Source organism: Giraffa tippelskirchi, chromosome 10, assembly GCF_054371585.1.
Source record: "Giraffa tippelskirchi isolate mGirTip1 chromosome 10, T2T-mGirTip1v1.2.pri, whole genome shotgun sequence".
NCBI lineage: Eukaryota > Metazoa > Chordata > Mammalia > Artiodactyla > Giraffidae > Giraffa > Giraffa tippelskirchi.
Window position 1 is genome coordinate 129639549 of NC_137284.1, and position 14427 is coordinate 129653975.

At 39.9% G+C, this 14427-nt stretch overlaps 1 protein-coding gene across 2 annotated transcripts in view; it reads left to right on the top strand.

Moving 5' to 3' along the window:
* The window catches only part of CPED1 (cadherin like and PC-esterase domain containing 1), a 316761-nt gene that overhangs the window by 30294 nt on the left and 272040 nt on the right, over positions 1–14427 (top strand). The gene's annotated exons all lie outside the window — the stretch shown is intronic.

Genomic DNA, 14427 nt, shown 5'->3' on the forward strand with positions numbered 1-14427 from the left:
TTTTCTGGCTTCCTCTCCATTCTCCTTTAGCTGCATTTCTTTATTCCTGAAATTATTTTGTTTATATTTTTGCAGCATTTTGGAGTTACATAGTTCATCTTTAAATGCTGCATAAAAAATGTTTATGTTTATGAGCCTGAATACATGTTCTGCCCAGCACCAAACTGCTCCATATTTTAAGAAAATTGCCACTTCATCTGACTGCAAGTAGAATGTGCTGGAAATTGTTTCGAAAAGCCAGCTTAAATGTGAATCACAGATTGGCTCTAAATGGGAAAGAAGTGTAGATATTTATCTCACACACTGTTACTAGTCAGGTACTTTTTATTTCTATCATCTGAAGTGAAAAATAAGAGACAAGTTCTTAAATAAGTTATTTGAAAAGGAAGTTGAGTAGATGATGAAGGTCAAAAAGGGCAGTAACAATAACAGCTGATAGATCTTGAGCGACTAACCATGTGACATGTTGTATTCTGTATTCATGGCCTCATTTAATCCTCACTGAAAGCCTCTGAGTACCCCCAAGAAAAGATACATGCACCCCAATGTTTATTGCAGCATTATCTACAATAGCCAAGACATGGAAGCAACTTAAATGTCCATCAGCAGAGGCACAGATAAAGAAGATATGATGCATATATACAGTGGAATATTACTTAGACATAAAACACAGTGGTGCCATTTGCAGAGACCTGGATAGAGCTAGAGACTGGCACACAGAATTAAGTAAGTCAGAAAGAGGAAAACAGATTAGTATAATATCGCATGTGTGTGGAACCTAGAAAGGTGGTGTAGATGAACTTATTTGCAAAGGGGAAATAGAGACACACACATAGAGAACAAATTTAGGGACACCAAGGGGTAAGGAGGGGGTGGAATTAACTGGGAGATTGGGGTTGACATATATACACTACTATGAATAAGATAACTAGTGAGAACCTGCTGTATAGCACAGGGAACTCTGCTCAGTGCTGTGTGTGTGCTGAGTCGCTCAGTCATGTCCAGCTCTTTTCAACGCCATGGACTGTAGCCCACCAGGCTCCTTGGTCCATGGGGATTCTCCAGGTAAGAATACTGGAGTGGGTTGCTATGCCCTCCTCCAGGGGATCGTCCTGATCCAGGGATCATACCCGGGTCTCCTGCATTTCAGGCGGATTCTTTACCAGCTGAGCTACCCAGTAAATGCTCTATGGTGACCTCAGTGGGAAGGAAATCTATAAAAGAATAGATATATTCATAACTGATTTACTTCGCTGCACAACAGAAACTAATACAACATTATAAAGCAACTATACTCCAATAAATTTAAGAAAGAAATATTCATCCTTCCCCCACTTGCAGAAGAGGAACCCAAGGCTTGGAAAGGTACAGGGATGCACCTTGTATCTTAAACTGTGGTGATGGAGGGGCAGGATCTGAACCCCCCAGATTCCAGGTCTCACTTCTGTGTTCGTCCTCTTCATCTCCGTGTTGCTCACTCCCTCTTTTGACCCCTTTGTTGTTGTTCAGTCACTAAGTTATGTCTGACTCTTTGTGACCCTGTGGACTGCAGCACACCAGGCTTCCTTGTTGTTCACTATCTCCCAGAGCTTGCTCAAACTCATGTCCATTGAGTCAGCGATGCCATCCAACCATCTCATCCTCTGTCATCCCCTTGTCTTCCTACCTTCAGTCTTTCCCAGCATCAGGGTCTTTTCCTGCATTAATCGATCATTATTACTGCTGCCAGAACGTGGAGCACTCATTCTCTGTGGGCCAATTAGAGTTTTCTCTTTAGGATGGCACAGTGTGTGTTTGTTTTCCTATTTATCAAAAGGGAGGAGAGGAAAAGCAATTTGAATCAACTGCTGATCTCCATGGTGTTTTCCTCTGGGAGAAAATAGATCCTGGTGCCACAATAATTTTCATTTGTCATTTCAGTGTCAGCCATCCTGACATCCTCATAACACATGCTTTTCAATTAGGGCCCCCTTGCTCTTTAAGGGCTTCCCTTGTGGCTGATAAAGAATCTGCCTGCAATGTGGTAGACCTGGGTTTGATCCCTGGGTTGGGAAGATCCCCTAGAGAAGGGAAAGGCTACCCACTCCAGTATTTTGGCCTGGAGAATTCCATGGACTCTATAGTCCATGGGGTCACAAAGAGTTGGACATGACTGAGACTGAGTGACTTTTTACTTTCACTTTTGTTTTTTAAAATGCTAGTTTATGTGGGTCATGAAAGTGGCTGGGAACACTTAGCCATGATCACCCTTTACCACCTTTTGTTTTTACAATGTTGGTGATAAAGTTATAAGCTACTTCACTAACAAAGCTCCCAGGGAAAAAAGCCTCAAGAGATCTACTTTGATGAAAAGAAAGGACTTAAAAATGTGCAGAATACAGGCCATTAGGACAAGTCTTCAGGAATGCCATTTGCTGGCCTCTGCCCCCAGAAGAAGTATGTTAATCTAGAGCTTTTGGAAGCAAATAAGAAAAGCAAACAGGAAGATGAAAGCCCTGGAATATCGAAGCAGCTGAAAACAAAGTTTACAAACCTCCCTGAGGCTGGTTCTAAGAAGGACCCGTCCGAAGTCTAAAGTACTTTGGCCACCTGATGCAAAGAACTGACTTGTTGGAAAAGACCCTGCTGCTGGGAAAGATTGAAGGCAGGAGGAGAAGGGGACGACAGAGGATGAGATGGTTGGATGGCATCACCAACTTGATGGACATGAGTTTGAGCAAGCTCTGGGAGTTGGTAATGGACAAGGAGGCCTGGTGTGCTGCAGTCCATGGGGTCGCAAAGAGTCTGACACAACTGAGCGACTGAACTGAACTGAACTGAAAGTTCTAAAACATCCATAAATGATATTCTCAGAACACCATTGATCAGAATAGCTGTCAATCTTAAGGAAAGATATAAAACACTTTTTCTTCCTCTCATCTTATAAATTATTTTAGCCCACCGCTGAACAAGGTGATTGTATTAGCACCACCCTCATGCCACATGAGCTGTGGTCCTGGAATCCTGCAAAGCCTTGACTCTGATAACACAACACTATTGTCTGAAATTAACCTGTTTTCTGCCTCCTTGGTGCTGCTACTCATTGTATATGGGCACAACACGGGTTATCTGTGCTTTCAACTTCAATTTCCATTTTATCCACCCGCAAAACACGGAATATGTCTCTTCTCTCCCTTGATGTCCTTTGGGTCAGTTTTATAAGGAGAAGGAGAATTTGCAGCTTCCAAATACCAAGAAAGTGCAAAGAAAGCCTGAAGGCAATAGAATCTGGCAGCTAGAGGAGCTGCTAGGCACAGTAGTACCAGATAACTAGATGGTGTCACCGGAATTTGTCAGTGTAAATACTGATTTGGCTCCCTTTCCCTACATTTCCTCAGTTTTGAAAACATCCACTGCTTTTTTCTTGCTATTCTTTTGCTTTATATAGTAAGATATTATTCCTGAGGCCTCAAGAAAGGGTAGCAATTTCACAAGTATTGGATATCATTGGTTCTTCATTTGATTTTGTAGTTTTCATTGTGAGAGCCTGTGCATCGAATACCCGAGATAAAAAATTTCCGTGACCGTCATCTAATACGTCTCTGATTATCTAATGTATATAAAAAAAGCCACTTTTTAAATTGCATCTTGTTTTCCATGGCCACACATTTAATCTATAGACTGTTTGAATTGAAGAACTTACTGTCAAAAATATTTTCTTGAGATTTAATTCATGTAAATTTTTTTTTGCTCTAGTTTCACATATTCAACCTATGCTTGTCTTACTACATGTACAGCAGCAGAGAGTGGGGCCCTAAACTGGCCCCTTGAAACTTCATCTCTCCATGCTAAGCAGCTTGGTGGAAGTGAAAGCAATTCAGAATGATCTGGAGACCTACTCTCCACATCTTTCTTTTCATCATTTGCTGTTTGCTAACCTGAGATTTTAAAAGATTACATTAAAAACAAAGGAGGCACTCCTACAAATGTTATTAAGTACCAAGGTGCAGAGTTGGCACATTTATAAAACACATTCTTGGTCCTAGGAAAATAAATATAAAATGCATTTTCTCTGTTCTAACCATTTATTCTATCTGCTTTCTATTCCTGTTTTGACTTTCCCCCTTCATTTCTGCTGTTCTCTTTTTTTGTGCCATCCTTTGAAGCACAGTTGGCCTTTTTCAGGGTCCCTTTAAAAAAAAAACAAAAAAAACTTTTAAGGCTAGAAATGGATAAAAATTAGGAAAAAATTTTAAAAGAGTGCTAGTCCAGGTAGGCAACATTCGACTATTACGTATAATCTGTTCTTGAAGAGTAATATTTGGGCTTCATCTTGTATTTAATTACTAATTTAGTAAACACTGAAGGGAAAAGTAAGCAGTCTTAGGTTGTAAATTCATATATAGGTATATGGTTTCCCCTGGTTAATTCTATTCTGTGATATAATAGAAATAGGTGATTCTAACCAGAACAACAATAGGTCTGTGTATATTTGGCCTTGTTCTCTGAGTCCTATTATAGTTTGTATATTAAAGGCAGTAATGGTATTTACTTCACAAGAATATGTGGTGAGAATTTAATCACTTTATCGACACCCATCAGAGTTCTGGGAGGAAACAAAGTAAAGCCCAGCCAATATTTCTCATTCAGTAGTCTGGGAGTGGGGCCCCAAAATTTGTATGTTAAAAACAGACACAGGTAATTCTGATGTGTAACCTAGTTTGAGGAACAGTGTCCTAAGGGATACATTATTGGTTCAAAAAATAGCAACCTTTAGAGTTCATTTTGTAATAAAATGATACAAAAGTGTGCTTGCTATATGCCATTGAACTATTAATACCAAAGATTTATTGGTATAGTTGTTCATAAGCATTTCAACTTAAGCTGACTTTGAGGACAGTAAGAGAACAATTGTCTTTACAGATTTATGCCTACAAAACAGCAGAATATGAAACATACACATTTATCGTCCTTCAGCCTCCTACTTTGGAAAAATATATCTTCTGTTTCTGCACTTGTAAGAACATAGAAGTCTCTGAATATATGTCTCTATAGGAAAAGATTGAAGGACCAACCAGTTATTCCCTTTCTTAATATCTAGACAGTATATAGTAAATCAGTGCTCTGGTACATGGAAAAGAGTAGTGGCCTAAAAGAGAGCAGGTGTTCTCCAAAAAAGTTCTTAACCTATTCCCATGGTGACATCCAAGAAAGGTATTTTCTAGGAGACTCTGATTCAAGGGACTTCATCACTGGATCAGAATTATTTATGTATATTTGAAGGGTAGAGCATCATTAGCAATTTTCTGCCTACTCTTGAGTATACCCTGCACTTTTGAATTGTGTTATGTAGTCCATGTGAAAAACAAATGCCAACTACTATCAAAGCTACAGAATTGGAGACTGTCTTATGATTTGAAATTGCTCTTGTTTTTGTAACTTGGGGCTTTTTATACAGAATAGTCTTTGAAGAAATATACAAAGTGAACGACTACATAAATTTTCTTGCCAGGGGTTGGCAAACTATGGCCCATTGGCCAAATCTGGCCCAGTGCCTATAAACAAAGTGATTGGAACACAGCCACTCATTTGTTTTTGTACTGTCTTGGTCTGTTTTTGTGCTATGACAGCAGAGCTGAGTAGTTGCAACAAAATCTATATGGCTCTTACAGCCTAAAATATTTGTTATTGAGTCCTTTACAGAAAATGTTTGCTGACCTGTGGATCTAGACTAATTCTATGTCATTTGATCTCATGATGATGGTTAAACTCTAGGACTGAGATAGATTAGGTTTTTAACTTAACTCAAACCTCATTCAAAAAAAATTTGATGGTTTATAGTCAAACATATAATAATAAGATTACTAAGATGGAAATATAAAAGTAGGGCTCAAACTGGATATTCCTCATAGCTACCATAATTTCGGCTTAATTTTGGCTTGAGCTGCCAAGTACCCAGCTTGGCAACAGGGGAAAGAATAGAGAGAGATTTTGCTCTCGAGAAGAAGGGGACACTGTAGTGCCTCCCATTAATCTCTGACATGTCCAGATAGTACATTTAAAACAACTTTTTCAAAGGGATTATTAAGTTGATGATATTATGTATGGTCAAGGGCCAGAGCAACATTTGTATTGCAGATGAAGTGGATGTGAGCTAAGAGTGTAACATTGACAGCATGACATAATGAAAGCATCTCTAAGAAAGGCTAGGATTAATACTGTGATAAATAGTATTTATTGATATTTGTATTGATATATTTGCTATATTGTGTTATAGAGATGATATTTTAAATAATATTGCTACAGCTTTCCCCCCACTAAGGAGGACACTGTAATTTTCCCAGCTGTGTTCTTGGGATGTACTATTAAAGACACAGGCAACAGAGCGAGATGTTACTACTACTTAATGTTGTGGAAAATGTATTAAAAAAAGGAAAAGCCCATTTCCTTCCCTGTTTATAATTTCATAGTTTCTTCCCTCCCATAATTTTATTTACATTCACCTGCACTCTTCAAAATGTCCAACACATCCATGTATCATTTGAAATTTAGTCTCATTTTGAAGGTTGATTTATAATGGCTACTTGCCAAAAGCTGTTTCTGCTGGTTGTGTGGAAAAGGAACAAATACTGCAGATCAATCTTAACTTTTGTAATGGAAAGTGTATTTCAAATTTTTCTTTGGTTTATTGGTATTCAAAAAGAAGCCATGAGGAAGTTGAGGTTTAAATTAAGTAAGAAGAGCTTAACCACAATAATTGCTTTCTTGGGGAGGTAGTGGACTGTGGTAATTAAAGAGAATAAGCTGTGGAGTAGGATTGAACCTGGGTTGGACTCCCTAGTGTTATCTTTAATGGTTACACTACCCTGGGCAAATTGGCCTCTCAAAGCCCTCGTTTTTCTCTTCTGAAATGGATTGTTCTGAGATTGTTCTGAGAATGGCATGTGGTAGGCACTCCAAAAATGGGAGATAATATTGCTACTGCTGCCAGGAACTAGATATAGAAAGGAGATCGTGAAGATTCCTTTGTGGAGAGGTACGTTAAAGGGCGGGGGAGGGGGCGCTTCCCTGATGGCTCAGTGATAAAGAATCTGCCAGTAATGCAGGAGACATGGGTTCGATCCCTGGTCAGGAAGATCCCCTGGAGAAGGAAATGGCCACCCACTCCAGTATTCATGACTGAGAAATCCCATGGACAGAGGAACCTAGTGGGCTACAGTACATAGGCTCGCAAAAGAGTTGGCTACAACTTACCAGTAGCAGAAGGGTGCTGCTTCTGGAAATTTTGCATTAAAATCTTCCTATTAAGTCCTATTCTTTTCAAGTCTCCTTCCCAATTTAATATTTTTTCATGAACGATCTGGGTTGTCAACCCTCCTAAAATTCTGACACATGGTCTCCTTGATCATTCCATTAGGTAAAACAACTTCACTTCTAAAAAAGTTTGTCAACCCTAGAGGTCAGGAACCCTGTCTGCTCAGCTCATCACATAGAACTATGCCCTCCACATAGGGGCACACAATAAATATTTATTAGAATACATAAATAAATGAAGATGAAGTAGTACAGTTGAGCCCCTTAAATAGTGAACTACCTTAGACATTCACATTAAAACTTAATTCATCAGCCTTTCATTTTTATGTAACTTTAAAGGAACATTGATATTCTACTCATGCTCAAATCTGCTCATATAACAAAAATAATGCAACCACAAATGTGGTAGGAGATAAAGCTAATACTTTATGCATCAAACAATTTTAGACTGTTGAGGTTTTTAATGCCTGTGTCTGTTTTTCAGTTTTCCCCTTCCTTGGATTTCAAGACTCCTCTAACACATTTAGCGGTGTTCCTCAACCTGTTGTTTTTACAGGAAGGGCAGATGTGTTTAGCTCTAAACATGTGCAGGCTCAGGTGCCTTGAGATTTTCATATGGATGTACTTAGCAGAGACTGGAGGTCAGGCAGGAGATGTAGATGTGTGGGCTATCTGCTTAGAGGTGATAACTGATTCATTGAAGGTTTAATATTCCATAAAACAGAGGAATACAAAGAGTTACCTAAAGCTGCTCTCCAGTAAAGGACACGGAAAAGTAAGCTTATAGCTTTTGCTGCTCGTGACTGTAGAGAGCATTAAAAATGAAAACCTCCATCATGTCATTTAGGTCCTGTCGGTGTCCTCTGCCTTATGCTCTTGAGTTCTTAGCATTGTGTGAAACATTCACTTCTAGTCCCTTGCTTTGAAAAACATGTCATATGACCCAAGATTTTTATAGCATGTACCTCTCTAAAGGAAAAGAAAGTCACCATCAAATTCTGCTCTTTCCTAGCATCCAGGTACTATTTAGTAAATCACTATTTTAGTTCATAGAATGAATAGTGGCCTAAGAGAGAATAACTATTTTCCAGAAGTTTTAAGCTTGCACCCAGGGTAGAGTCTAAGTAATATGTAGTTCGGGAGACTCTGACGCAGAGTATATTTTATTTTTGGCTTGGAATTATTTATGTTTACTTGAGGAGGGCATATTTCTACAGTTGCAGTACAAACCAAGAACTGTAGCAGGAACAAGAAAATAGATTGTTCCAATTGAAAAGACCATTTCTGGGAGGCCTGCAAGTAGTTGGGCCAATATTTTTGTATCCCCACTGTTTAACGGGTCGCTTGAGTACAGGATTTATTTGTAGTAACCCTAGAAGGCCCAGGACCTGTTGAAGGATGAACATTGTATCTATCAATCAGACTTACCCAGCAATGGAACAGCCCAGCTCAAAGAGTAGGAAGTTTTGATGGAATAAGAGCAAAGCAGGAATGCTGCAAAGGGCTTGCTTTATCACTAGGAGAATGCATAAATTCAGCATCAAAGCCTTTTTCAAATCTGCAGTTTTGGGATGAGCTCTAACACTCATAGACACAAAATCAGAGGAAGCAGGACAAGATTTTTTTTTTTTAATTGGAGTATAATTGATTTACAAAGTTGTGTTAGTTTCTGCGGTGCAACAACGTGAATCAGGTAATATGTATACATATATCCCCTCCCTCTCGAGCTTCCCTCCCACCACCCCCCACCCCACCCCTCTAGGTCATCACAGAGCACCAAGCTGAGCTCCTGTGCTACACAGCAGCTTCCCACTAGCCATCTATCCCACACACTGTAGTAGTGTATATATTTCAATGCTACTCTCTTGGCTTCTTCCCTATTCCCTATTCTAGATTATCCCTATTCAATCATCCCCTGGAATGCTATTCTCTTCGACCCTCTCCTTCCCCCTGTGTCCACAAGTCAAGACAAGATTTTAAACCTCTATTATTCTAGAATTCCTTTTCTTTAGTCTTTGCCTTTACTCTCTTGTCCTCTGGCAAAAGAGAGGAACAGGAAGCTAAGATGGAGAGAAACTTGGACCTAAAGGCCAAACTGGAAGTGGTCCCCTTAGGCTGGGGGTGCAGGTTGATAGCAGATGCTTCTTCTGATCCTTTAAAATTTGAGAGCCTAATGAACTCATTCCTTTTCCCCTCCAGCCCCATACCAGCACCCCTGCTGCCTTCCTGAGTTTAATATGCACTAGGACTGTTCAGCAGGAAGACAAAAGAGTAAAGGTCACATTTGAAAAGCACAGAGTGTTTCGCTGTGTCGGTATTTTGCCTGGAACACAGTTGACATACGTTTTTTATTAGGCAGGTAATAGGTTTTGGACGGTATCAGAAGCGCTTCTGTGCCCTGAGTTAATCAAACTAGAAAAGAAAAGAAATTGAATCAAAGAAATGACATAGGGCTGCACCCTTCTATTTTATTGTATTATGACACATGGTAATTATGTGTTCGGGTTTATTGTTATTTTCCTCATCGCTCATAGAATTACTGATGTATTTACTCCCAAACAGAATTTGTTCCTTAATTGGCAGGGGAGAGCTCAAGAAATGTTTATTTAACCTTAACTTGGTTGAATTGTTTATACTACAGGGACCCGAGTTCAATTTACTTTAGTTTTGGAAAAAAAAAAAAAAACTTTCTTATTTATAGAAGCTGAGTTATGAGTGATCTCCCCACTCTGATGTTTCCTTTACCCTCCACTGTGCAAAGGGAACAAAAAGCCACTGTCTCATTTTTACTCCAAAGAAACTAAACTACTTCCTTAAGTGGGTTAGTTCTTTCAATTGAAAATGGTAACCAGATGTTTACTGAAATCCCTAGCATTTCTCTTTCAAGCCTAGTTTCTTTCTAATTGTTTGATCTTTTTAAGTTTCATAGAAACCAGATTGGGTATTTGAGTTTTCCATAGCTGGGAAATGTTTAATGCCACTTTGAAGGTCCTTTGCACTGTTACTTTTTTTTTTTTTTGCACTGTTACTTTAAATGCACTTTCTTCAGCTTCTACTTTTTTAAAAAGATGCAGCGTGGAAACTTTTATCAGGTTTCATTTTTTATAAGTAATTTATTACAGGTCCTTGTTCTCTTCATATTTCTTTAGAGTTGAAAATACTGGGGGATTTTTTTGTTTGTTTTGTTTGAAAATTTAGACTTTTTTTGTTTGACTTTGCCACAGACTAAACTGTGCTTTAAATGATAGATTGAATTTGTAAAAACAAATATTTGTATTATATGTAGATGGAGAAAGACTCCAGGAAGGAAAACAAATTCCTTCATATGGGACCTTTCAAGAGACAGAGTGTGTGGATTAATTGAAGGGAATTTGGGGACCTCAGACATAGTGTGTTTCTATGCTAGAGCATTTTCAGATTTAGCTGCTCGAAATATTTTAGACCTTGTCCTCAAACTGGTAGGAGTTTGGAAGCATCTAACCAGATTTTCTTGACTGCCTCTCAATTTTTGTACCACTTTTACTTTCTACTGTCACTGTTACAAATATTGTTGAAACATCCCAAGTCACTTCCTCTTTAATTACTATTTCCCTCTGGATATCCTGTATGGTTTCTGTCTTATTTTTAGCTAAAGTTAACTTCCTCTTAACAGCTTCTCTTTGTGGAAGTCCAAACCACAGTTTGGGAAACAAAGACTTAAGGGAAAGGAGATTTTATTTTCCCCCCTTGGTAATCTCTCTCTATTTAATCCTCAATAATCAGACTTGCACCACACCAAACCCTACCTCATCAAATTTTCCTTTCAGAATTTGCCGAGAAACTCCATTTTGTTACAAATCCAGCCACTATATTTATGATTGCATTATTTTTGGTAGAAGAGCAGATTTGAGCATGAGTAGAATATAAACTTGGAGAAGGCAATGGCACCCCACTCCAGTACTCTTGCCTGGAAAATCCCATGGGTGGAAGAGCCTGGTAGGCTGCAGACCCATGGGGTCGCTAGGAGTCAGACATGACTGAGCGACTTCACTTTCACTTTTCCCTTTCATGCACTGGAGAAGGAAATGGCAACCCACTCCAGTATTCTTGCCTGGAGAATCCCAGGGACAGGGGAGCCTGGTGGGCTGCCGTCTATGGGGTCGCACAGAGTCGGACATGACTGAAGTGACTTAGCAGCTTAGCAGCAGAATATAAACTAAGCTTTAATGTAAATTCACTGAGATAATTTCTTAATGTCCTTGATCTTACTCCAGCAGAGTTTCCCAAACTTGGTGAACTGTATGAACCAGTGGAATAAACACTTGTCCTAGTACTGAATGGGTGCTATAGGGTGGAGCATTTTCTTACAAACCCTTTTCTCTCTTAATTTCCTTAATTGTGGCTTGCCTGCTTCTCCCACCTTCCTGTCCCATCCTTCTTTATGTTCTTCTTCCAGATGGGAGCTTTCTCCAAGATGTTTATCCCTAGTCATCTTATTTTCCACGTGACTTGATACTCCCTCAAGAAACGTTTCTAGTCTATGGATTGAACAATCGCTTCTGGGAAACAAATTAGCAGCTGCTGGAGGCTGGGGGTGGTGGTCAAAGGGGACAAACCTCCAGTCATAAATAAGTTCTGGAGATGTATTATATAGCATGGTAACTGTAGTTAGTGTAGTAGTAATGTTAGTCGCTCAGTGGTGTCCAACTCTTTTCAACCCCATGGACTATAGTCCACCAGGCTCTTCTGTCCATAGAAATTCTCCAGGCAAGAATGCTGGAGTAGGTTGCCATTCCCTTCTTCAGAGGATATTCCTGACCCAGGGATGGAACCTGGGGCTCCTGCATTGCAGGCAGATTCTTTACCATTTGAGCCATGGTGACTGTACTTAATGATACTATATTGTATAGTTGAAAGTTGTTAAGACAGTATATTGTAAAGGTTCTCATTACCAAAAAAAAACAAAAGTATAGTTCTGTATGTGGTGACAGATCTCAATTAGACTTATTGTGGTTATTATTACTCAACGGGCGTGCGCGTGCACACACACACACGCGCGCACACACATGCTATAAATACATATATATGGCTTCCCTGGTAGCTCAGCTGGTAAAGAATCCGCCTACATTGTGGGAGACCTGGGTTTGATCTCTGGGTTGGGAAGATCCCCTGGAGAAGGAAATGGCTACCCACTCCAGTATTCTTTCTGGCCTGGAAAATTCCATGGACTGTATAGTCCATGGGGTTGCAAAGAGTTGGACACAATTGAGCAACTTTTAATATATATATATATCAGACAGTTCAGTCACTCAGTTGTGTTCAACTCTTTGTGACCCCATGGACTGCAGCATGCCAGACTTCCCTGTCCATCATGAACTCCTGGAGCTTGCTCAAACTTATGTCCTTCGAGTCGGTGATGCCATCCAACCATCTCATCCTCTGTCTTCCCCTTCTCCTGCCTTCAATCTTTCCCAGCATCAGGGTCTTTTCCAATGAGTCAGTTCTTCTCATCAGATGGCCCAAGTATTAGAGTTTCAGCTTCAGCATCAGTCCTTCCAATGCATATTCAGGACTGATTTCCTTTAGGATGGACTGGTTGGACCTCCTTACAGTCCAAGGGACTCTCAAGAGTCTTCTCCAACACCACAGTTCAAAACCATCAATTCTTTGGCCCTTGGCTTTCTTTATAGTCCAACTCTCACATCCATACATGACCACTGGAAAAACCATAACTTTGACTACACGAACTTTTGTCGGCAAAGTAATGTCTCTGCTTTTTAATAAGCTGTCTAGGTTGGTCATAGCTTTTCTTCCAAGGAACAAGCATCTTTTAATTTCATGGCTGCAGTCACCATCTGCAGTGATTTTGGAGCCCCCCAAGATAAAGTCTCACACTATTTCCATTGTTTCCCCATCCATTTGCCATGAAGTGATGGGACCAGATGCCATTGATCTTCGTTTTTTGAATGTTGAGTTTTAAGCCAGCTTTTTCTCTCTCCTGTTTCACTTTCATCAAGAGGCTCTTTAGTTCCTCATCACTTTCTGCCATAAGAGTGGTGTCATCTGCATATCTGAGGTTATTTCTCTCAGAAATCTTGATTGCAGCTTGTGCTTCCCCACATTTCACGTGATATACTCTGCATATAAGATAAATAAGCAGGGTGACAATATACAGCCTTGTCATACTCCTTTCCCAATTTAGAACCAGTCTATTGTTCCATGTCCGGTTCTAACTGTTGCTTCTTGACCTGCATACAGATTTCTCAGGAGGCAGGTAAGGTGGTCCGGTATTCCCATCTCTTTCAGAATTTTCCACAGTTTATTGTGATCCACACAGTCAAAGGCTTTGGCGTAATCAATAAAGCAGAAATAGATTTTTTTCTGGAATTCTCTTGCTTTTTCTGTGATATAACAAATGTTGGCAATTTGATCTCTGGTTCCTCTGCTTTTTCTAAATCCAGCTTGAACATCTGGAAGTTCACGGTTCACACACACACACACACACACAAGCGCGCGCGCGCACTCGCTTCCCCAGTGGCTCAGTGGTAAACAATCTGCCTGCAATGCAGGAGGATTCCTTGTTTCAGAAAGATCCCCTGGAGGAGGGCATGGCAACCCACTCCATTATTCTTGCCTGGAGAATCCCATGGACAGAGGAGCTTTGCGTGCTGCCATCCATGGATTACAAAGAGTTGGACACGACTGAAGTGACTAAGCACATAGCATATATATACTGTGTGCTATATATATAGATATAGATATATGTAGAGAGAGAGAGAGACAATATCATGTTGTACACCCTGAATTAACATGATGTTAGATGTCACTTATACCTCAAAAAAGTTTCTCTGGGGATATAACCTGAAAATAATGTTGAATCCTAATCTATCTCCTATAGGCAGAGTCTTGAGAAAGCATAGATTTTCCTAATACCTGATAGATGTTTTCATTGTGTGTCCCAGGGCCTCGATATGTATAAATAATGGATAATGCATGATGCTTCCATTCTCTGGGAATGTTTTTCTAACTAGTAACGCTGACTGCGAGCCCTCAGCCTTGTAGACTCTAAAGCTTATCATCAGGTCCTCTCTCTCCTTCAACCATAACACACAACAGACACCAAACCCAGTGGTGTGCCTTCTCAGCCGGGAGTCC